Here is a 26,284-nt window from a genome sequence, read left to right as displayed (position 1 = left end):
GCGTCCACCTCTGTAGGGATATAGCCTATAGATAACATAGCGCCACTCTTGTCCACAGGTTGCAGGTGGTATTGCAGCTTAGTCTCATTCACTTGAAAGGGTGTGAGTTACAATACCAGACATAACCAATAGAGACGAGTAGGAAAATCTCAGTTCTCTGTGCAGATTTGGGTATTTCCCATGGGATCTGCAGCGCATCTCAATGATTTATACCGCAGAGAAATTCCTCTCTTAATTTACTGTACTGTAACATGAACGCCAACCTCATTTATTTTTTCTTCCCTGCTCGCTGCTGCGGCTGTGGGATTTGCAGAATTGCATTGGTATAACACATCCATTGTTATCGTCCGGTGTTAACCAGGCAGCGTCTTCTTTATGTGGAATGTATGGCGCTATTATGCAAATCCCGGATTTACTGTGTTGCGGCCCAAATCCCAAGATTTAGTATTACTGCTTAGGATATAGGCTGCCGAGTCCAAATCCTGACATTATAGCATCAATGCGGTACTTGCTATAGGGTAAGGGTCGTGCTCATACTTCATACAGTAAGTGCTAATCCCTTGAATAGCAAACCTTAAAGGGATTGTCCACCTTTGCATCTAAATTGGTTTAAGGTTTTCTGCTGATTGATTTCTTAATATTGCAGGATAGTAGTCGGAGTTCTGTTTTTCTCATACAGTTATCTGAGTCCCCTATGTACAGTTTGTGTGTGGTGTTCCAGCCCAGTTTCATTTAAGTGTGTGAGACCGAGTTACTATATGGGGTAATGTCTCTTCTTGAGCAAATATGTCAGGAACTGTAGCAAATTCCCATAGAAAACCTCTGCTGCTCTGGACAGTTCCTGACATGGACAGAGGTGGCAGCAGAGAGCACCATATCCGATTTGAAATAATATACCACTTCCTGCAGGACATGCAGCAGCTGTTAAGTACTGGGAAACTTGAGATTTTTGAATAGAAGTAAATTACAAATCTGTCTGACTTTCTGCCACCAGTTGATGTGAAAACATTTTTATTTCTCCGCAGTATCCCTTTAAGTGCTGAGTTTTTTGTACGTTTTTCTACTTTTCTTAAAACCAGCTTATCATAGGTTAACTATCTCCCCTTACAAGCAGTGATGGCCGGGGCTTTGCTTGACATTTAGTTCAATCCCAGGGTCACCTCCTCTGGCTTCTTGACCTTAGATAAATGATTTTTTTCTCATCTCTGAAACCAAATTAGATTGCACTATACAAGGCCAGCCGGAGGAAAGGAACAGGAGATTTACAGCGCTCGGTTATACCCAGTGTGTCAGATAGAAAACCATGAAACCTTAATTACCTGGTGCGGAAATTTCCAGAAGCTTCAAAGGTTAAATCTAGTGACATAATATAATCATTGGTCAACCCGGGGCTTTTCAGCAATTTATCACATATAATGTATTCTATCTATTATCTATCTATTATCTATCTATCTATCTATCTATCTATCTATCTATCTATCTATCTATCTATCATCTCCTATCTATCTATCTATCTATCTATCTATCTATCTATCTATCTATCTATCTATCTATCTATCTATCATCTCCTATCTCCTATCTATCTATCTATCTATCTATCTATCTATCTATCTATCTATCTATCTATCTATCTATCATCTATCTATCTATCTATCTATCTATCTATCTATCTCCTAACTATCTATCTCCTATCTATCTATCTATCTATCTATCTATCTATCTATCTATCTATCTATCTATCTATCTATCTATCTCCTATCTATCTATCTATCTATCTATCTATCTATCTCCTATCTATCTCCTATCTATCTATCTATCTATCTATCTATCTATCTATCTATCTATCATCTATCTATCTATCTATCTATCTATCTATCTATCTATCTCCTAACTATCTATCTCCTATCTATCTATCTATCTATCTATCTATCTATCTATCTATCTCCTATCTATCTATCTATCTATCTATCTATCTATCTATCTCCTATCTATCTATCTATCTATCTATCTATCTATCTATCTATCTCCTATCTATCTATCTATCTATCATATCCCATTTATATTTATAGGGGAGCTGGGGTGAGATCAGGCTCTGTATTTATCAGTGCTGTCAGTGATAATAATATAACAGTTCCATAGTTACATAATTCTCTGATAATATATCTACTAACCAGGAGCTGTCTGATATATGGAAGAACAATCTACCCAGCTACAGTACACTATTCGGGCTGTAGAGGTGCAGATGGGGAGGAGGTTGGCCTTGGATGCATATACAGTATATGTACAGGGGTAGACCTCTTACTAAGGGGATATTCTCATCTATAGTAGCATCCTATCTGCTCCGATCACTCTGTACGTCCGTTCATTAGGCCGAATCTGTAATGTAATCAGGTGAAGCAGGTTTTATGTTCGGCATCGGATCCTGTGATATAATATATTACCACTAATTACTGAACCTCATTAGGATCAATGCGAGCCGTAAAATCACTGAAACTCATGTCAGGAGTGGGTTAGCCGGCTATATACATATGTTTACAGCTCTGTACGTGATCTCTGGTGGGTTATACACGTGTATATATGACACGCATCTGAATATTATAACAAGAATCATATAGGTTTACCCTTTTAGGGGTGATTCTGGCTTGGAATAGAAGTCTTAATCATCACCTTTTGAAAAAAAAGAAAAAAGAAAACTACCACCAGTAGGTGGCAGTGTAGAGCAGGTTCTTTTCATTTGCATACTTTTTTCCCATGGAGCACTGCAAGGCTTATATGACATAAGTTTGGCAGTCTCTACAAGGATACGCAATATCCTCACAGTCTCTGCTATACACCATGACTAAGGATATGATTATTAATGCTCAATGAATTATTGCTATGACCCGGCCCTCCCGGCAGGCCCACTAGGAGCACACGTTGTTTTTCTTTATCTGTGATAGATGAAATTCTCTGTAATGTTGCTCTTATGTGGCTGAGATCTCCAGGCAGGCATTTCCCCAGGAGACTGTTCGCTCTTGTTTGCACTTTTACCACGATACCTTGCAGGGTTGGAAACCGTCCGTGTTTACCTACAGCCCAGGGTGCTTTTTATGGTTATACATATGGTGTGTGGGAGGACATGACAAATGTGCTGCCATCATGAGCAGCATGGTGCTGTATAGGTATTAAAAAAATATATCTATATATCTATATCTATCTATCTATATATATATATATATATATATATATATATATATATATATATATATATATATACTGTATATTTAGATTAAAAAAATAAATAAATAAATATATATATATATATATATATATATATATATATATATACACACATACACACACACACACACACACACACATAGGGAACAGCTGCCCAGAATTGAATGGGTGGTGAAAGATGACAGGGAAGCCTTGATTTACACTTTAGGACCAGTGTGGTTCTTCTTCAGGATCAGACTAGCTTAGCTTGCAGGTATTACATGTCAGATATTGTTATGCTTCTCTCTCTTGCTCCTGTGTATAACACATGGTTAATCCTGACCCACTTCCTGTGTTTTGTCTTTGGTTTCTCTTTTACTAAAGACAGATTTTCCCTGACAACAAACAGTGGACAGCAGATTGAGACAACTAGTGGCCAAGAATTTTTTCTAGGGGTAATGAATCATTTTTGACGAATTCAGTGATATACAAATTTGTAGGCTATCACTTAGAGGAAAGTTCTTTAACCATTAACAACTTTACTTGTAGCGGTCACAATGGTGGATAGTAAAGTTTGGGACTTTTGGCCTTCAATGTGCCACTGGGTATCCGGTTCTTAGCCTATGATTCTGAGCCATTAGGTAATTAGTCATTTCAATATTTACATAAGGAACAGTTGCCCAGAATTGAATAAGCGGTGAGAAATGAGTGGGAAGCCTTGATTTACCCTTTAAGACCAGTGTAGTTATTCTTCAGGATCAGACTAGCTTAGCTTGCAGGTACACAGCAGAGATATTTTTATGCTTCTCTCTCTTGCTCCTGTGTATAACATAAGGTTAATCCTAACCCACTTTCTGTGTTTTGTCCTTGGTTTCTCTTTTACTAGAGACAGATTTTCCCTGACAACAAGCAGTGGACAACAGATTGCAGAGAAGTGAGACACCTAGTGGCCAAGACATTTTTCTGGGGGTAATGAATCATTTTTGACAAATTCAGTGATATACAAATATGTAGGCTATCACTGAGAGGAAAGTTCTTTAACCATTAACAACTTTTGGCCTTCAATGTGCCAGTGGGTATCTGGTTTTTAACCTATGAGTCTGAGCCATTAGGTAATTAGTCATTTGCATTTTAAGAGGTTGACATGTTTTATAATCTGTGTCTGATCCTGCGCCATTAGATTGGGTGCTGAGAGTTGCACCCTCACCAGTCCAGCACGTGTTGCGGTCTCTTCATTGGTTACCATTAGAGATGAGCGAACCTCGAGCATGCTCGAGTCCATCCGAACCCGATCGTTCGGTATTTGATTAGCGGTGGCTGCTGAAGTTGGATAAAGCTCTAAGATAGGGTATTGTTAGGTAAGTTAGGGTATGCCTTGGTGGTATTCTATAAAGTCACTCAAAAAACAAAATGAAACAAAGAAAACATAAAACTGTGGTTTCCCACTGTAATTATTAATGAGGGAGTTCTTTACACTCCATAATGATAGATTTTGGTAAAATCTGTGCTCGTTTAGCACTGCCTGGATTATCTAGACAGTTGCTTAGCAACAGAGATTACCAGTAGCCGGTGACTCTGCTATGTCTCCTTGATGTTAAACATGATAAATATGGTGAAGGTCGGCTTTATGTTTGGCCTCCCTGACCTTTCTTTGTCCTTACGCAGAAGACCTGAGCAACTTGACACGGATTAGTTGCCATGGACACACTGCCTGACAACTCCATTCAAATAAGTGTAGTTGTTAGGCTTTGTCTCCATAGCAACCAGTTAGTCTTAAATGATTTAACCGCTTTGTTCAAGCTGACAATATGAAGAACTTATAGTGACAACATGATGTGCTATATCTCAGGTCGGGCATCGGTATACAGGGTGCCAAGGTAGTAGTTGCACATGGTGCCCAAAGACTCTAGTATATAGTTGTTTTCTAAAGCTGGATCACAGAGTGGTCAAAAAGGACAAAAGCGGGAGTAATATCCAGGTTGCGTGGACGGAGCATCAATTAAAGGATCAGATAACCCCTTTAAAGAGACTCTGTCAGTAGGGTTATACTGTCCTATCTCAGGGTAGCATAAACTAGTGACAGAGAAGCTGAGCAGAATGATGTATCACTTATATTGTTCTGTGCAGCTGATCCAGAGATCTCCTCCTGAATAACATGGACAATAAGTAGTCCTCTCCATTATGTGCGTGTGCCCAGTAGTCCTGGATATTCATGAGAAGCAGATAACTCCGCCCACCAGCTGCTGATTGTCAGTTATGTATCCATGCTGTGTATAGGCAGTCACCTGTCAATCAACATCTGGAGGGCGGGGGGAGGGGTGTGGCAAGAATCCTATTCTCCTGCATATTAGGAGAACGGCTGAACAGAATGATGTAAGTAATACACCGATCTGTTCAGCATTTCTGTCACCAGTTAATGATTGTAAGTTTGTAGAGGGGATGATGTACCCATCTCCCCAACAACGCCTGGAGAAAGGAGCCCCAGCTATCTACATATTGACCTTGTATACATAGTAAGGTACAGCAGACTCTTTACAATGAGCTCACATTTCCATTTGATGTCTTCATTGTTGTTCAATTCCGTCTGTGACAAGTAGCACAATGCAGCTTTCCATTGCCACCGAGAGTCACTTGATTCCTCCACCGCTATCGGCTTTCCTGGTGGATTTGTACGTTGTCATACCCGTAGCCTTTGCCCGGGATTTGTACTTGACTTATGGTAGCAAAGAATTGTTTGTCCTTGCAAGGTCAATTGATGCCTGCTTTCTGCTTCAATAAATATTATAGTAGCTGGAGAGTCGTAAGCACACAAGGTTTTCTTATTGAGAAATTATATACCGTGCCCCCCCCCAGTGCCTACGTAATAGCATTGTATACAGTGCCGATAATAAACTAACTACCTAAACCACATGGTACTACTCTATAGAGTCCATTGGATTCCACTGTATAGAGACTAAATAATATTACAAAACAGATGAGCAGATAATACTGCTATATAGAGCAACCATAATATCACCAGAGGCCATGTAATACTACTATATAGACCAATCATAACATCACCAGAGGTCGCATAATACTGCTATATAGAGCAACCATAATATCATTAGAGGCCATGTAATACTACTATATAGACCAATCATAACATCACCAGAGGTCGCATAATACTGCTATATAGAGCAATCATAATATCACCAGAGGCCAAATAATACTGCTATATGAAGCAATCATAATATTGTGGTGCCCCACCACGGGTGTTGCTCCTAGTTACACCCTTCGCAAAAGCCTGTACTTTTTGTGTATCAGTGGTGATGAAGTAGTGTTGAAGTTTCGCCACAAGATGTCGCTATTGTAAGTGTATATACTTAGTTGATGCACAGCTGCAGAACTGTAAGGGTTATTGTTTGTTGGTATAACAAGGTACAAATGGCCCTCTAAAATAAAAGCAGGTGTGCCACCATGCCTGTGTGCCCAACCAGCACTGGCGTCACAACATCTTTGGGCCCAGCTATATCTCGGCCAACCACCACAGGAGTGGCGTCACGTCTAACCATCTGGCAAGTGACCGGCCGTACCTCCTCCATAACACCACAGGAGGTCACCACAATATCACCAGAGGCCACATAATACTGCTATATAGAGTAATTATAATATCACCAGAGGCCACATAATACTGCTATATAGAGTAATTATAATATCACCAGAGGCCACATAATACTGCTATATAGAGTAATTATAATATCACCAGAGGCCACATAATACTGCTATATAGAGTAATTATAATATCACCAGAGGCCACATAATACTGCTATAGAGTAATCATAATATCACCTGAGGTCACATAATACTGCTATATAGAGTAATCATAATATCACCTGAGGTCACATAATACTGCTATATAGAGTAATCATAATATCACCTGAGGTCACATAATACTGCTATATAGAGTAATCATAATATCACCTGAGGTCACATAATACTGCTATATAGAGTAATCATAATATCACCTGAGGTCACATAATACTGCTATATAGAGTAATTATAATATCACCAGAGGCCACATAATACTGCTATATAGAGTAATTATAATATCACCTGAGGCCACATAATACTGCTATATAGAGTAATCATAATATCACCTGAGGTCACATAATACTGCTATATAGAGTAATCATAATATCACCTGAGGTCACATAATACTGCTATATAGAGTAATCATAATATCACCTGAGGTCACATAATACTGCTATATAGAGTAATCATAATATCACCTGAGGTCACATAATACTGCTATATAGAGTAATCATAATATCACCTGAGGTCACATAATACTGCTATATAGAGTAATCATAATATCACCTGAGGTCACATAATACTGCTATATAGAGTAATCATAATATCACCTGAGGTCACATAATACTGCTATATAGAGTAATCATAATATCACCTGAGGCCACATAATACTGCTATATAGAGTAATTATAATATCACCAAAGGCCACATAATACTGCTATATAGAGCATAAGACTACATCATACTGTCTTACAAATCCTGCATACTATTCCCATACACAACCCACATTCATTTACCAACCTTTCTCCTTCTCCTGATATGCTGCATTTTTCCTCCCATTGTTTACAGCTCGTTGTCTAGGTTACCAACAACCTCTCTGCTCTAAAATCAGTTTTTTTTTTATGATGCTGGTTTCCCAATAAATTTTGCTAAACGATTATTTATTTTTTTATTGCTTTTTGCTCATGATTGACATTTTTGACCCATGAAAACCTCCACAGTTTCCTTCCGGCTCCTGATGGTTCTCCGACCACAAAACACGTTCCATCAAATAGCCGGTCGAGTGCATTTTGTGACTGTCTTCTGAAACCTGAACTCAATGAGATTTCGATGGTATAACTCTATGGAATGACTGTTCACACTGGGCACGAAACATTTCATTTCACGACTAACACTTAAAGGGGTTATCCAGTGCTAGAAAAACATGGCCACTTTCTTTCAGAGACAACATGACTCTTGTCTCCAGGTCAGGTGCAGTTTGCAATTAAGCTCCATTCACTTCAATGGAACTGAGCAGTAAAACCCCGCCCAAGCTGGAGACAAGAGTGGGGCTGTCTCTGGAAGAAATTGGCCATGCTTTTTTTAGCGCTGGATAACCCCTTTAATTTTCCTTAATGTTCAGCTGACCTGCAAATTACCCTGCGGAAAGCTTAGAGCAGAATTATAGACAGTTTTGTAGATCAGGACATTTAATAAGTAGTGTTGAGTGGACTTACCGAACTGTTTGGGTTTGGCAATGTCCTCCGAAGCCGAACGCTCACCATTTGACTCCCAGGGGGAGATTTATCACACATGGTGTAAAGTAGAGTTGGCCCAGTTGCCCCTAGCAACCAATCAGATTCCACCTTTTATTCCTCACAGACTCTTTGGAAAATGAAAGGTGGAATCTGATTGGTTGCTAGGGGCAACTGAGCCAGTTTCACTTTACACCATGTTTGATAAATCTCCCCCCCTAGTGTTTGGACAAATGGATACCATCCTAGAGAGTCATGGATACATGGGTAATACACTAAGCACCTCTGCCCCTGTAGGTGTAGGTGGACTACACTAGGCTGGACTATAGAGGGCACAAGAAATTGTGACTCATACCCTTGAGTCTCCACCACCTTGGGGACTAAGGAGGATCTTCACCATCTTGAGGACCATGCAGACCTCTACCATCTTAAGGACTAAGGGAACCCCCACCACCCTGAGGATCAAGAAGACTTCTACCATCTTAAAGGACCATGCAGACCTCTACCATCGTGGGGACTAAGGGAACCCCCACCACCCTGAGAACCAAGAAGACTTCTATCATCTTGGGGACCAAGTGGACCTAAACTACCATGAGAACCAAGCAGACCTCCATCAAAGAAAACCCCACCACCATGGGAACCAGAGGGCCTCTAAAACCAATCTTACCTTTCCAGGTCAAGAATGCACACTGCGCAACCCTAGCATCTCCACCTTCCTACAAACCATGGATTTCAATAAGACTATTTGGCAATCCTATCCCGGTCTATTCTATTGTAGTGGGTTACTGTCTCTCCAACCCCTAAAACATTTAGTAGATATTCCCTATATGTGACTGTAGTTACGAGGCAGGTGGGATCTGGTCCCAGATGTGGGTTAAGAGGTCTCTCCAAGCTCAATCTGGCCACGAGCATGAAGGGTCGAATAAGACTGCAAACTCTATGCAAGGATACAGCCAGATGGTACAAAGTGGGGTTTGTGCCTCAGGTCTTCCAAGCCATGGTGGCTTACACAGTATGTCCATTTTAACATGTTTTTTTTTTTTCTGCAAGAAAACACCTTTGTAGGAACTATCTTGCCCAGATTTTTCTTTACTGAGTACACCCAACGTAGGGGTACTCCAGCAAATATTTTTTTTTCTTTCAAATCAGCTGGTGTCAGAAAGTGACAGATTTGTAATTCATTTTTATTAAAAAATCTCAAGCCTTCCAGTACTTATCAGCTGCTGTATGTCCTGCAGGAAGTAGTGTATTCTTTCCAGTCTGACACAGTGCTCTCTGCTGCCACCTCTGTCCATGTCAAGAACTGTCCAGAGCTGTAGCAAATTCCCATAGAAAACGTCTCCTGCTCTGGACAGTTCCTGACATGGACAGAGGTGGCAGCAGAGAGCACTGTGTCAGACTGGAAAGAATACACCACTTCCTGTAGGACATACAGTAGCTGATAAGTACTGGATTTTTTGATATATATATATTTGATATATGATATATTTTGATATATATATATATATATATATATATATATTATTTTATTTTTTTTGCTGAAGTACCCCTTTAAGAGAGCATTAAATTGAATATTTGCCTCAGGTGCATGACCAATTCAGCTCTGCTACATCCGCGTGTGTTGCTCCTGAGTTTCAAAGTACCAAAAGCTGCCTAGTCAGTAATTATATCCGACTTCTGCCAACAAAGAGGATCGGAATATATGGGAACAAATCTAATTATCCTCTAAGCGACGCGTTTCAAGAGACAGACATCAAACTTGTAGCTTGTAGAACTTGAAAGACTTTCGGAGGACCTTAGCCCCCCTCCCATACAAGAGACACACTTCCTCTTAAAGGGATTTTTCAGTTGTATGACAATAAGGTTTAATCGGGGTTCCACCTCTAGATTTGTTGTTGTAGTGTGAACGCTGCCTTAGAATGTGATTCCCCTCTGGACAGCTACTCTATATCTCTTCATGTCTGTCTCTAGAACATGAACATTCGTGCTTCCTTTAGGGTTTCCCAGAGGATCGCTCAAGCTGTCACTTTTAATACTTGTATACACTGTTTGCATTTCAAGGAATCAGGTGGTTTCTTCATGGGAGACGTCTTTGCTGGGGACAGAGCGACGACGTCTGGAATTTGTCTAGGAAGCGTCATCTGTTCCTCCAGCAGCTTGTAAGGAGATCAGCGTCTGTGATTTATGTCTTTGTTGTTGTCCTTGTTGTCGCTGCTTGTGTTGTTTAGGTAGGAGACTCCTGTGCGCTGCATATGGTCTCAGCAGATATCGATGCATTGCGTTCTATGGGAAAAAATCGGAGGAGCAGCTAGGAGGGCTCAAAATTGGGTTTAAGGCAACTGAGAAGGTCAAGGCGTGATATAGAATGCAGGTCAAACACAAGTGTATAGAAAGTCTTGTAATCTGACATCCAATAATCCAGAAAGTCTAAAAATCCGGCATGTCAAGTGGAATTCTGACAAATAATTTTTTTTTAATTTCTTTAGTGACGTTTTACTGTGTGTGTGTGTGTGTGTGTGTATATATATATATATATATATATCTTTTATTTTACATTTTTATTGAGTGGCAGCTGTAAAGGATAACCCTTTGCTGCCACAAGTGGTTGTGTTGGAGACTGTAGGGCTGCTCAAGCCCTGGTCCAGGCACAGTTGCATATCACTTTACGGTGTTGCATGTAGATACTGAGCCTCCCCTCATGGCTATATAATACATATAAGCATTAGAATAGACATTACATTTGGGGAAGCTGTCTGTGTCACTAGTGCTGCAGCCTCCCCTGATGTCTATATAATACATGTTGGTATTACAATATACATTACACTTGGGGAAGCTGTCTGTGTCACTAGTGTTGCAACCTCCCCTGATGTCTATATAATACATGTTAGTATTACAATAGACATCACACTAGGGGAAGCTGTCTGTGTCACTAGTGCTGCAGCCTCCCCTGATATCTATATAATACATGTTAGTATTACAATAGACATTACACTAGGGGAAGCTGTCTGTGTCACTAGTGCTGCAGCCTCCCCTGATGTTTATATAATACATATAAGCATTAGAATAGACATTAAATTTGGGCAAGCTGTCTGTGTCACTAGTGCTGCAGCCTCCCCTGATGTCTATATAATATACAGTATGTTAGTATTACAATAGACATTACACTAGGGGAAGCTGTCTGTGTCACTAGTGCTGCAGCCTCCCCTGATATCTATATAATACATGTTGGTATTAAAATATACATTACATTTCGGCAAGCTGTCTGTGTCACTAGTGCTGCAGCCTCCCCTGATGTCTATGTAATACATGTTGGCATTAGAATAGACATTACACTTGGGGGAGCTGTCTGTGTCACTAGTGCTGCAGCCTCCCCTGATGTCTATATAATAAATGTTAGCATTAGAATAGACATTACTAGAGATGAGCGAACCGGGTTCGGGTTCGAGTCGATCCGAACCAGAACGTTCGGCATTTAAATAACTGTGGCTGCTGAACTTGGATAAAGCTTTAAGGTTGTCTGGAAAACATGGATACAGCCAATGACTATATCCATGTTTTCCACATAGCCTTAGGGCTTTATCCAACTTCAGCAGCCACCGCTAATCAAATGCCGAAAGTTCGGGTTCGGATGGACTCGAGCATGCTAAAGGTTCGCTCATCTCTAGACATTACACTGGGGGAAGCTGTCTGTGTCACTAGTGCTGCAGCCTCCCCTGATACCTATATAATACATCTTAGTATTAGAATAGACATTACATTTGAGGAAGCTGTCTGTGTCACTAGCGCTGCAGCTGTGGCACAGTGTGTCAGAGTGGCCGGGTCGGGCAGAACAGCCGGTGTTATACGCTATATGAACATGGCCTTAAGCTGATGTTTTACAAGACTGGATGCAGATGACCACACAGAATAGATCAAAGAATTTATCTTTTTAACCCTTTAAAGGGAACCTGTCACCCCCCGTACCGGGGTGACAGGCTCCCGACCCCCCGTTAGAGACCCCTATACTTACCTCATCCCGCCGGGTCCCGCTTCTGGATTCGGTCGGGTCCCGGAGATCTCAGCCGCTGCAGCCCGGCGCGCGCGCTGAGAGATGAGTCCAACACCCATAGAGAATGACAGATGAGTCCAACGCTCATAGAGAATGATGGAGCGCTGGACTCTCCTGTCATTCTCTATGGGTGTTGGACTCATCTCTCAGCGCGCGCGCCGGGCTGCAGCGGCTGAGATCTCCGGGACCAGACCGAATCCAGAAGCGGGACCCGGCGGGATGAGGTAAGTATAGGGGTCTCTAACGGGGGGTCGGGAGCCTGTCACCCCGACACGGGGGGTGACAGGTTCCCTTTAAGGACATGGCCCATTTTCGTTTTTACGTTTTCGGTTTTTCCTCCTTGTGTTTAAAAGGTCATAGCACTTGCATTTTTCCACCTAGAAACCCACATGACCCCTTATTTTTTGCGTCACTAATTGTACTTTGCAATTACAGGCTGAATTTTTGCATAAAGTACACTGCGAAACCAGAAAAAAATTCAAAGTGTGGTGAAATTGAAAAAAAAAACACATTTCTTTTATTTGGGGGAAATGTGTTTTTACGCCATTCGCCCTGGGGTAAAACTGACTTGTTATGCATGTTCCTCAAGTTGTTACGATTAAAACGATATATAACATGTATAACTTATATTGTATCTGATGGCCTGTAAAAAATTCAAACCGTTGTTAACCAATATACGTTCCTTAAAATCGCTCCATTCCCAGGCTTATAACGCTTTTATCCTTTGGTCTATGGGGCTGTGCAAGGTGTAATTTTTTGCGCCATGATGTGATCTTTCTATCGGTACCTTGATTGCCCATATACGTCTTTTTGATCGCTTTTTATTACATTTTTTCTGGATTTGATGCGACCAAAAATGCGCAATTTTGCACTTTGGGATTTTTTTGCGCTGACGCCGTTTACCGTGCGAGATCAGGAATGTGATTAATTAATAGTTCGGGCGATTACGCACGCGGCGATAGCAAACATGTTTATTTATTTATTTATTTGTTTACTTTTATTTAAAACCTGGGAAAAGGGGGGTGATTCAGACTTTTATTAGGGGAGGGGGCTTTTTACTATTAACAACACTTTATTTTATTTTTTTTACACATATACTAGAAGCCCCCCTGGGGTGAGGGTTATTCCCCCTGGGGGACTTCTAGTATATACACTTGGATCTCTCACTGAGATCTCTGCAGCATAGATATGCTGCAGAGATCCATGAGATCGGCACTCGTTTGCTTTCGGCTGCTGCAGCCGAAAACGAACGAGTGCCGAGCCGAGGACGGCGCCATCTTGGACGCGTCCCCGGCCGGCATCAGTAACGGAGATCGCTCCTCCGGGACAAGGTCCCGGAGGAGCGATCTCCCCACTAGACACCAGGGAAACGTTGCCTCCGGTAATCGGAGGCAGCTGTCAACTTTGACAGCTGCCTCCGATTAGCTAATTAGCGGGCACGGCGATCAGACCGTGCCCGCTAATAGCAGCGGTCCCTGGCTACTCGCGGCACCCGGGATCGCGGCACTTCAAAGCGGGGCCGCCGCGCGGCCCCGCTTTGAAGTGCAAGTGCGGACATATGACGTACCGATACGTCATATGTCCTTAAGAGGTTAAATAGAACCTATCATTACTTTCATGCTGCCTGACCCATGAGTCATTAGGGCGGTCCCTGGCAGCTTTTCCCCGCCCACCAGCCTTGATTGATAGATTTCTCTGTGTTTTGCTTTAGCGAGAAATCTGTCAATCAAGGGAATTATTATCAGGAATTATCAAGGGAATTATTATCAGACAAGGGCCGGACTATAAGACTTGGTACTATTTATACTATATGCCGGATTAGCAGACTTTCCGGAACACTGGACGAAGTTTAAAGAGTCTACAGCACATGAGACAGTATCTAGAAAGATAGAAAAAAACCCAACAATGTTCTATTTTCATACTAAATTTGAAAGTAAAATTGAAAAAAAAAAAAAAAGTGAAATCATCAGGAGAATTTTACTAAAACAAACGCGGCCTTCACATTTCCATAATCTCCTCCCTGTGTATAGAATGTGAAATATAGATGAACATAAATTCCCATAGAGAAGAGCGATTGCTGAAAGCTTCATGTTTCTGATTCGCCGGAATTCAAATATTTAAATTAAAAATTCTTAATGTCATTAAGAAATTCAATTTACTAACACAACATAATATAAGACGTATGGTTCATGGCCTAATATAACTGTGCTCTCTCTCTCTCTCTCTCTCTCTCTCTCTCTCTCTCTCTCTCTCTCTCTCTCTATATATATATAAATATGTATACACACACTGAGTATCAGTTTCTCTGGAGGTAATGTCAGATCCAACTGATTCCCCAATCGTAAATAATCAATAGTATCAACGAGTTTCAGAGGTGGTTTCCCTCTTCCTCAGGTCCATGTTGACGGACCTGAGTAAGGAGAAAATCCTCCACCGAAATGCGTTTCTAATCTTCCTCTGAAATACGTTTCTTTTTGATATTTTCCCACCCTGTATGGGTCAGGAATTAGTTCAGGGTGATGCCAGTTAAACAACACTTGTAGACCCAACTTAAGTTCCTCTTAAAGGGGCCTTCCATGGCTCCAGCCTCCAGTGCTCATTCAGGCTACATTTGACCTCTTTGTAAGGGATCTGTGAAGCTTCTCACTCAGTTGGTGTCCATCCTGGCTCGGTCGTATCAGGTCCTGGGCCTTTGATGGTAGAGTGTTAGCTCTAGAGCTCCTTCCTGTCTGCTTGTGTGCTTAGGTGCACCAGTCCAACTAGAATTTCATATTGACCCAACTTAAGTTCCTTCCATGTTTTCCTGAAGGGGCCTTCCATAGCCCAGCCTCCAATGCTCAGTCAGTCTACATTTGACTTCTTGGTATGTGATCTGTAGTGCTTCTCACTCAGGTGGTGTCCTGACTGGCTCGGTTGTATCAGGACCTAGGCTTCTGATGGTGATGTGTCAGCTCTAGAGCTGCAGACCACCAACCAGTATCTTCCGTAAAAGGCCTTTCATGGCTCCAGCTTGGATTTCTCAGTCAGTCTACGTTTAACTACTTGGTAAGGGATCTGTAGTGCTTCTCACTCAGGTGGTATCCTGACTGGCTCGGTTGTATCCGGACCTAGGCTTCTGATGGTGGTGTGTCAGCTCTAGAGCTGCAGAAGACCAACCAGTATCTTCCGTAAGAGGCCTTCCATGGCTCCAGCTAGCATTTCTCAGTCAGTCTACATTTAACTTCTTGGTAAGGGATCTTCTCTCTCAGGTGGTGTCCTGACTGTTTTTTTTAGGACCAGGGTTTCTAATGGTAGCATGTCAGCTCCAGAGCTTCTTCCTGTCTGTCTTTGTGCTAAGGTGCACCAGACCAACTAGGATTTTGTATAGCTCCAACTTCATTTTCTTCCACGTCTTCCAGTACTTAGTCAGGCTGTATTCAAACTCTTGGTAAGAAATCTGTGAAGCTTCTCACACGTGGTGTCCTGACTGTCTCAGTTGTATCAGGACCTGGACTTCTGCTGGCAGCATGTTAGCTCCAGAGCTTCTTCCGGTCTCCTTGTGTGCTCAGCTGCAGAAGACCAACCAGGGTTTCTTATAGACCCAACCTAAATTCCTTTCTTAGGGGGCCTTCATGGCTCCAGCCTGCATTGCTCAGTCAGTCTACATTTAACTCCTTGGTAAGGGACCTGTATTGCTTCTCACTCAGGTGGTGTCCTGACTGGCTCTGTTTTATTAGGACCTGGGTTTCTAATGGTAGCATGTCAGCTCCAGAGCTTCTTCCTCTCTGCCTTTGTGCCCCAGACCAACTAGGATTTTCAAGTGCAACTTAAGTTTCCTTCCACGTCTTCCAGTACTTAGTTATACTCTACTTAAGCACTTGGTAAGGAATCTGTAAAGCTTCTCACACATGAAGTCCTGACTGGCTCAGTTTTATCAGGACCTGGGCTTCTGCTGGCAGCGTGTTAGCTCCAGAGCTTTTTCCTGTCTCTTTATGTGCTCAGGTGTACCAAACCAACCAGAAGTTTTTACTCCGGTTCCTTCCTTGTCTTGTTAAAGGGACCTTGTCTTTCTGGGGGATCTTTTTGTAGTCAGGTACTAACCCTTGGACTAATGGTCCGTTTACACGAAGCGATAATTCGCCCAATCGATCGTTAAACAATTTTGAAGCAACAATTTGGTTTTTATAATGATCAGCGTTTAGACGAATAAATCGTTAGGAAAAATCGTTATTGCGATCGTTTTTTAAGATCGCATAAGCCCATCTCACACATAGGGGGAATCTTTGAAAGACTGTCTACACGAAGCGATCTGCGAATTTTGAGCGAACGACCAACAACGATTTGAGAACATGTTGAAAGATCACAATGAACGATTTCTCGCTCGTAGTCTGATTGTTTGCTGTGTTTATACCAGCCGATTATCGCTTAAATGCGATCGTGATTGCAAAAATTCGAACCATAATCGTTCCGTGTAAAGGGCACTATTACACGGAGCAATAATCGGCTGAATCGGCCCTATCCGGCCATTTATTTTTCCATGTAATAAACACAATGATCAGCCGATGATCGTTGTCATCGGCTGATCGTTGATATAGATTCAGACCTATAATTGTCGGCCACCGACCACGCACCACTACTTGTAATAGCGTTGCGCGGCGGGCACTGACGATTAGCAAAGAAGAATACATTACCTATCCATGCTCCAGGGCTCCTCCTCCACTCTGCTTCTCCCCGGGTCCTGCTCGCTGCAGCTTCAGAACGGCCTGTCAAGCTGACAGGCCGCTCAGCCAGTCACTGGGCAGGACCGCAGCGGCAAGTTATTGGCTGAGCGACCTGTCAGTTAAGACAGACCGATCTAAAGCTGCAGCGAGCGGGACCCGGGGAGAAGCGGACTGCAAGAGGAGCCCTGGACCATGGATAGATAATGTATACAGTTTAGCAAGGGCTGCAAGGACATCGGTAACAATGTCCATGCAGCCCTTGTTAAACGATTATCGGGCCGTGTAATAGGCCCAGTAATCGAGCGCAGATCAAGCAGATCGGTTATTATCGGGCCCCCATCGGCCCGTATAATAACATGCTAAGATTAGCAGAGTGTAAGGTTTACATACACAGTGATACCCATGTACAGACATATCTATAAGTACATAAACAGACACAAATATAGTATAAACCTCGTATATAAGTACATAAACAGACACAAATATAGTATATACCTAGTATATAAGTACATAAATAGACACATATAGTATATACCTAGTATATAAGTACATAAATAGACACACATATAGTATATACCTAGTATATAAGTACATAAATAGACACACATATAGTATATACCTAGTATAAAAGTACATAAACAGACACATGTATAGTATAAACCTCATATATAAGTACATAAACAGACACACATATAGTATATACCTAGTATAAAAGTACATAAACAGACATATGTATAGTATAAACCTCATATATAAGTACATAAATAGACACACAGCTGGATATAGATACACACTGTATACAGCACTGATGACAGCTCGGACATGACCTTGGACCCTGATAGGGTTGGAAGAACCCGTCTTCTTTTAGCCTATTCCCTTCTGCAGGGATAATACCGTTCTGTGATCATACAAAGCGATGGAGTCTATAAATACAGATCCCTGCGCTGTAAATAGAGAGTCTTATGTAAACTGCGAGCCCCCCTGTAACACCACATTGATGTCAGCGATTACACAATGAGCCGTGACAAACTTAGCTCAGCTACGTCTGCATAGTACGTGACATTGGCCGCAGAGGCCGGGACACAGGAACACATGTTCTTTGACATTTCGTCCATTTTCCCGGGTGCATGACTTTTAGTCGGGGTGACCTTCAGGGTGTCTCCGGCTCCTGGTTTTAGCAGCTTGTAAGTCAGAGGGTTTCCCCCGGTGTCTATTTAAGGAATGGAATACACACTGAAGAGACAGCAGGAGGGATCTGTCATAGAAGTGACACCATGGGGGTCATTATATTCCAACAATTCCTCAACAATCCTATGAGAACTATTTGGATATGAAAGCCAAACACGCCAAAGCCCTAACCTGCTCCCCCTGCTGGAAGTGACTGGAAGTGAAAAGACAACTAAAGTCGCATGTAGGCGCAAGGCGGCAGAGTTTAATTTTAACATTTTAAATGTCAGAATAAAAGAGCGGAAACCATTGGGTCTTATTGGAGACTGGGTGAAAGCTGGACGCAGAGTACGGACATATTTCCTCATAGTGACTTCTGGATAATAATCCTAATGATACAAATAAGTTCCAGAACGTTCACAGATTGTAGTTGTTGTCAGTTTTCCCATGAAATCTGTCCCTCTGTTAAATGACGGGAGGTGACGGCAGTGTTGTGCCAACAAATGTCATGTTCCGGAAACTTTATCTAAGCAAGGGAGACATTTTCATTGGTTCTAAACCGTGGATGTGTTACCATGGAGACCGGTCATTGACTTATATACTCGGTGTTATCAGCGGAATAGTCCATGTGTATATGACAACGTTCCTGGCCTCATTGAGCAACTATGTCTGCAGGGAACATTATCTGTTATCTATCTATCTAACCAAAGCAAAATACTGCAGCACTCCAGTTTTCGGTGAAACAAAGTTAAAGTGGTTTATTCAATCCATAAAGCAGGCAATGCGACGTTTCAGTCTCACCATTGAGACATGCTTGAAAAAAGTCTCAATGGTGAGACTGAAACATCGCATTGCCTGCTTTATGGATTGAATAAACCACTTTAACTTTGTTTCACCGAAAACTGGAGTGCTGCAGTATTTTGCTTTGAATATATACATACCGGCTGATCTCTGGTTTACCACTGGCACCCGTGCATCTACAAAGAGTGCTGCGTTATTTGCTACCTTGTATCTATCTATCTATCTATCTATCTATCTATCTATCTATCTATCTATCTATCTATCTCCTATCTATCTCCTATCTATCTATCTATCTATCTCCTATCTATCTATCTCTCTCCTATCTATCTATCTATCTATCTATCTATCTATCTATCTATCTATCTATCTCCTATCTATCTATATCTATCTATCTATCTATCGATCTATCTTCTATCTATCTCCTATCTATCTATCTATCTATCTCCTATCTATCTATCTATCTATCTATCTCCTATCTATCTATCTCCTATCTATCTCCTATCTATCTATCTATCTATCTCCTATCTATCTATCTCTCTCCTATCTATCTATCTATCTATCTATCTATCTATCTATCTCCTATCTATCTATCTATCTATCTATCTATCTATCTATCTATCGATCTATCTTCTATCTATCTCCTATCTATCTATCTATCTATCTATCTATCTATCTATCTATCATCTATCTCCTATCTATCTATCTATCTATCTATCTCTCTCCTATCTATCTATCTATCTATCTATCTATCTATCGATCGATCTATCTCCTATCTATCTATCTATCTATCTATCTATCTCTCTTCTATCTATCTATCTATCTATCTATCTATCTATCTATCTATCTATCATCTATCTCCTATCTATCTATCTATCTCTCTCCTATCTATCTATCTATCGATCGATCTATCTCCTATCTATCTATCTATCTATCTATCTATCTCCTATCTATCATCTATCTATCTATCTATCTATCTATCTATCTATCTATCTATCTATCTATCTATCATCTATCTCCTATCTATCTATCTATCTATCTATCTATCTATCTATCTATCTATCTCTCTCCTATCTATCTATCTATCTATCTATCTATCGATCGATCTATCTCCTATCTATCTATCTATCTATCTATCTCCTATCTATCTATCTATCTATCTATCTATCTATCTATCTATCTATCGATCGATCTATCTCCTATCTATCTATCTATCTATCTATCTATCTATCTCCTATCTATCTATCTATCTATCTATCTATCTATCTATCTATCTATCTATCTGTCTCCTATCTATCCAGATGTTTATCAATTTTTTAGAAGTAAATTTCCCCCCTGTTGCCGTGCTGTTGCCTAGCGACCAATAAACACAGTAATTGAGGAGGACGCTGATCCTTTTGATGTGCCATAGTGATTGTCCTCCTTTAGGAATGTTACAATGTATTTAGCTTACACTTGTTTGTAAAGGTTAATAGGCGCACATTCCGTGGACATCAGATATCACCAGTCTACTCAGTGACAGAATAAAGGTATATATATATATAGGTCTCCACCTGGTGCCAGACCCCCCCAAAAATGACACCATAATTATCCAACCAATATGTCAAAGGACCTATCCTCTTTAGAACTGTTGTAAATGTGTAAATAATCTTTATTAAAGCTCTCCTACTGTTTTGTGCTTACAGCTCTTATACAGATCTATGTGTCTCCACGGTAACAGACTACAATCAAACCCTGTGTAGTCTGATCCTGCCTCCTTTTGTTACTCTTATGTATCTGCTTCTTGCTAATCATTTTAAAAATAAAAAAATGATGACTTCATGTACAATTTACTTTTTATGTATATATATTTTAACTAAATTATCTATCTTGTATATTTTTCAGGTGCAGATTGATATGTGGATATTCAGCTACACCATCCTGAAAGAGAACATGTGGTAGAAGGAAAGGTAAGTGTGTGGTTTATATATAAAATACCCCATGGGCACAGAGTTTTAAAGGGGTTATTCCAGATTAGCAAAACCATAGCTGCTTTCTTACAGAAACAGCGCCACTTTTGTCCCCAGGTTGTGTGCGGTATTGCAGCTAAAATACTTTGAAGTAAATGGAGCCAAGTTGTAATACCACACACAACCTAAGGACAGGGGTGGTGCTGTTTTTGGTACAAATGACCCCATTTCATCTGGTATTACCCTCTCAAAACACAGTTGTCCATAGTGGACCTTGAGTTTTAAGTTATCATCACCCCCCCCCCCAACTGCTGGTGTATTCAAACCTTTATATTAAGCCCCACCTCGTTAGGGTTTGTCTAGCGGTATATACATTGTATATATACTTAATACAGATTTATGGGTGGTACTGTATAAGTTATAGTTTAGACAATATGTCCTCTGATCAATCTCTTGATGCATAACTTGAAACTATTTCTTACAGCATGTAGTCAGCAAGACCAGGTCATGCGTTTAAAGAGGTTGCCTAATTTACAAGTCTGATTTTTACCTATTTATACCATATTAGGGTTCTTTGAGTTTAGTACCCTCCCCCCCCCCATCACTCATCTCTATCAGTCAAAACAAAAATAGGGACTTATCCTGCTCTGAAGGATTTAAAAAGTCTGTTCATTACACTGTTTTCAATGGACAACCTGTAATACTTAATACCGCCAGTTAGAGGTGCTGTAGGACAATTAAAGGGGAAGTTCGGCCAAAAGTATTTTTTAATATGTTTTTACATAAGGAAAGTTAGACACATTCCTAATTTACACTTATTATGGGAAATGTACATATACTGCTCTTTTTCCTCAATTTAGCAGATCATGCAGACTTCATTCTCTCTAAAAAAAAAACGTGACGTCACGAATCAGGGCAGAGCTGGGTGTAATTATGAAGCGTCCAGCAGGGCGTGCTGTATATGGAGAAATTACATTATAATTTCGGCATGGGTTGCAGTCATCCATAGCAGCTTGTGCACTCACCAGGTGGCAGGAAGAGGCTCCCCAGCAGCCGTCGGGATGGACGGGTGTGTGTGGGTCCTTGGGGGGGGGCTAGGGGAGCCGGTGTGGGATTGGACAGGTTCCGGGGAGCCTCTTCCTGTCACCCGGTGACTGCACAAGCTGCTATCGATCACTGCAACATATGCCGAAATTACAATGTCATTTCTCCATATACTGCGCCCCCTGCTGGATGCTTCATAGGAATTACACCCAGCTCTGCCCTGATTCGTGACGTTGTGTTTTTTTTTAGAGAAATTGAAGTCTGCATGATCTACTAAATTGAGGAAAAAAGCAGTATATGCGCATTTCCCATAATAAGTGTATATTAGGAATTTGTCTAACTTTCCTTATGTAACATATAAAAAAAAATACATTTTGGCCGGAGTTGTCCTTTAAACACCTCTTTTCCATTCATAAACAGGTTAGTCGATTCATTTTGTCACCATAGATAGAATTTTGCATCTTTCAGAATGATCAGACTATAAGTATCCTCTGTCAGATTGATATGACGGAGACTGCACAGTTCACTCGACTAATTGTGATCACATGAGCTGAGAATTAAGCTTCTGACTCTTAACAAGCTGATCATCCTCCAGATGACTAAGCTTCATTAATCACTTATTCATCCAATTATTACTACACACAGTAACACCAAGTACAGAGTAAGAAGCAGTTTAAAGGCCGGATATCAAGAAGACTATACAAAGTGATATATCATCCCTTCATGTCTGGGATTGAATGGGGCAGTTGTGGAACCCATTGCTGTTCCAAACTGAAAATCAATTCTCAAGATACCTTATTCTAACCTGCTAAATACGTGTCCCATTTAGGAAAATTGTCACCTTTTTTTTTTTTTACTCATATAATGCACACTCACTACCACTATGCCTACAGTGTCAAATGTTTCGTCCCAGCTCTGCTGCATCCATACATTTCATTACTTTAGTACAGTCATGTGACTTCTGATCAGTCACTATCTTGACTTTCAGATTTCAAACTGCGCCCTCCTCCTCTCAGATGTGATATCAATCCCATGATGCAACAGTACAGCATCACGTGAGCAGCTAGAGCCAGTGCCACCTCTGCCTTCTGTAATAATCCACATCTTTATATATCTCTAAATAAGCTAAGACACTGTGGAGGAGATTTATCAAACATGGTGTAAAGTGAAACTGGCTCAGTCGCCCCTAGCAACCAATCAGATTCCACCTTTCATTTTCCAAAGAGTCTGTGAGGAATGAAATGTGACATCTGATTGGTTGCTAGGGGCAACTGAGCCAGTTTCACTTTACAACATGTTTGATAAATCTCCCCCATGGTGTAAAGTGAAACTGTCTCAGTTGCCCCTAGCAACCAATCAGATTCCACCTTTCATTCCTCACAGACTCTTTGGAAAATGAAAGGTGGCATCTGATTGGTTGCTAGGGGCAACTGAGCCAGTTTCATTTTAGACCATGTTTGATAAATCTCCCCCACTGTAAGTATACAGTCAGGGAGGCTGAACTGCCATCAGATCCATTATAACCGTGTAATCATCATCTGTACCTCTTGTTGGAGCTTCTGTCTCCCCCCTGTGGAGATCTTGTATGTAACAGTCCATACAGCTTCATCACACAAGTGGTTCTGCTGGCTGAGATGGTGACCCCCAGAAAGAGCACAGAAACACATGAAATTTCCAGGGGGGTCACTATGAGATCACATGAACCAAATGAAGCTTGTGTGGAACAGTCCATACAGCTTCATCATACCGAAGGTTCTGCTAGCTGAGATGGCAAAACCCATAGGAAGCACAGAAACACATGTCATTTCCAGGGGGTCATCATAAGATCACATGACCCAAATAAAGGAAAGGATTCCAGGAAATTTTAGATAAAAAGGAACAACTAAATGAGACAATACTCTATATTATATAATAATACTTACAATTTTTTTTTCCAGGAGGAAAAAAAAATCCAGTCTTCACCGAGTCACCTGATCAAAGATTTTTCATTGTACACACGGACACCTCGAACGATTTCTCATGGACTACATAATTTATACTTAATTTATTGGAATATTCCACAATGGTGAATTCTTTTTATTTGTTTTTTTTTTGTTTGTTTGTCTTTTTTTAAATTATTTAAATATCAAATGTACCTCGCATATTAATTTATTGAACATTGTAATTTATTAAAGCTTTTTAGGTGCCATTTCTCTTCACACCAATTTCTCACAGTTCGGTGTATTTTTTTCACATTCGATCACCGTTCTCTCCAATTAAAACTAAATATAGAAAATGTGATGTTCTGGGGTTTATTTTTGATGGTGGTAACGTAAGGATCTGACAAACAGTTTGTGTTCTGGAAATAGAAGGTGATGCGCTGCCCCTAGTGGTCACAATGTGTGAGTACAACTGGATACTAGATAAGATATGGATGGGCTGGAGGATACAGGTTCTTTATGGTGTTCTATGTTCAAGCTGGGCCTGGAGATCCTGCATAGATATTGGCTCAACATAGATTATAAATATGATGACCGGTCAGCCAAGGAAGGGTTAAAATCTAGAGAAGACATACCTGGGGAACCCTTGTGTGTGGTGCGACCATTATCCTGCAGCTGGAAGACCACACGTGGCTGCAGCATGTACTATACATATCACTGAGCTGTTATCATCACACACTAGCAACGTGCAGCGTGTTCTGCACATCATCACACCAGCAGGGGGCAGTGTTTCCTCTTACCATTATCACACCAGCAGGGGGTAGTGTGTGCTCCACATCATCACACCAGCAGGGGGCAGTGTGTCTTCCACAACATCGCATCAGCTGGAGCAGTGTGTCCTTCCCACATCATCACAGTAGTAGGGGGCAGTGTGACCTCCACAACACTACATCAGCAGGTGCAGTGTGTCCTCACCACATCATTACACCAGCAGGGGGCAGTGTGTCCTTCCCACATCATCACATCAGCAGGTGCAGTGTGTCCTACCAACATCATCACACCAGCAGAGGGCAGTGTAAACTTCACAACACCACATCAGCAGGTGCAGTGTGTCCTCACCACATCATCACACCAACAGGGGGCAGTGTGTCCTCCACATTATCAGGCCAGGGGGGCAGTGTGTCTTTTCACATCATTACACCGGCAGGGGGCAGTGTGTCCGCCACACCATCACACCAGCAGGGGGCAGTGTGTCCTCTACAACATCACACCAGAAGCAGACAGTGTGTCCTTTCCACATCATCGCACAAGCAGGGCAAAATGTGTCCTCCACATCATCACAGCAGCAGGGGGCAGTGTGTCCTCCCAACATCATCTCATCAGCAGGGGGCAGTGTGTCCTCCCCACCTCATCTCATCAGCAGGGAGCAGTGTGTCCTCCCCACATCATCTCATCAGCAGGGGGCAGTGTGTCCTCCTCACATCATCTCATCAGCAGGGGGCAGTGTGTCCTCCACATCATCACACCAGCAGGGGGCAGTGTGTCCTTCACATCATCACACAAGCAGGGCACAATGTGTCCTCCACATCATCACACCAGCAGGGGGCAGTGTGTCCTCCCCACCTAATCTCATCAGCAGGGGGCAGTGTGTCCGCCACATCATCACACCAGCAGGGGCAGTGTGTCCTCCCCACATCATCTCATCATCAGGGGGCAGTGTGTCCTCCACATCATCACACCAGCAGGGGCAGTGTGTCCTCCCCACATCATCTCATCATCAGGGGGCAGTGTGTCCTACACATCATCACACCAGCAGGGGGCAGTGTGTCCTCCTCACATCATCTCATCGGCAGGGGGCAGTGTGTCCTCCACATCATCACACCAGCAGGGGGCAGTGTGTCCTTCACATCATCACACAAGCAGGGCACAATGTGTCCTCCACATCATCACACCAGCAGGGGGCAGTGTGTCCTCCCCACCTCATCTCATCAGCAGGGGGCAGTGTGTCCGCCACATCCTCACACCAGCAGGGGCAGTGTGTCCTCCCCACATCATCTCATCATCAGGGGGCAGTGTATCCTCCACATCATCACACCAGCAGGGGCAATGTGTCCTCCCCACATCATCTCATCATCAGGGTGCAGTGTGTCCTACACAT

General features: G+C 41.8%; 1 long non-coding RNA gene across 2 annotated transcripts in view; it reads left to right on the top strand.

Annotated features, from left to right (window-relative positions):
* The window catches only part of LOC138772408 (uncharacterized), a 67,164-nt gene extending 42,827 nt beyond the window's left edge, over positions 1-24,337 (top strand). For both annotated transcript variants that reach the window (XR_011359765.1, XR_011359763.1), the window contains exons 2-3: positions 21,099-21,163; positions 24,145-24,337. This is a non-coding gene — a long non-coding RNA (uncharacterized lncRNA). The remainder of the gene's footprint in view (positions 1-21,098; positions 21,164-24,144) is intronic.
* The last annotated feature ends 1,947 nt before the right edge of the window (positions 24,338-26,284 follow it).

Source organism: Dendropsophus ebraccatus, chromosome 1, assembly GCF_027789765.1.
Source record: "Dendropsophus ebraccatus isolate aDenEbr1 chromosome 1, aDenEbr1.pat, whole genome shotgun sequence".
NCBI lineage: Eukaryota > Metazoa > Chordata > Amphibia > Anura > Hylidae > Dendropsophus > Dendropsophus ebraccatus.
The sequence above is the reverse complement of the archived record's forward strand: the minus strand, read 5'-3'. Positions and strand labels throughout refer to the sequence as shown.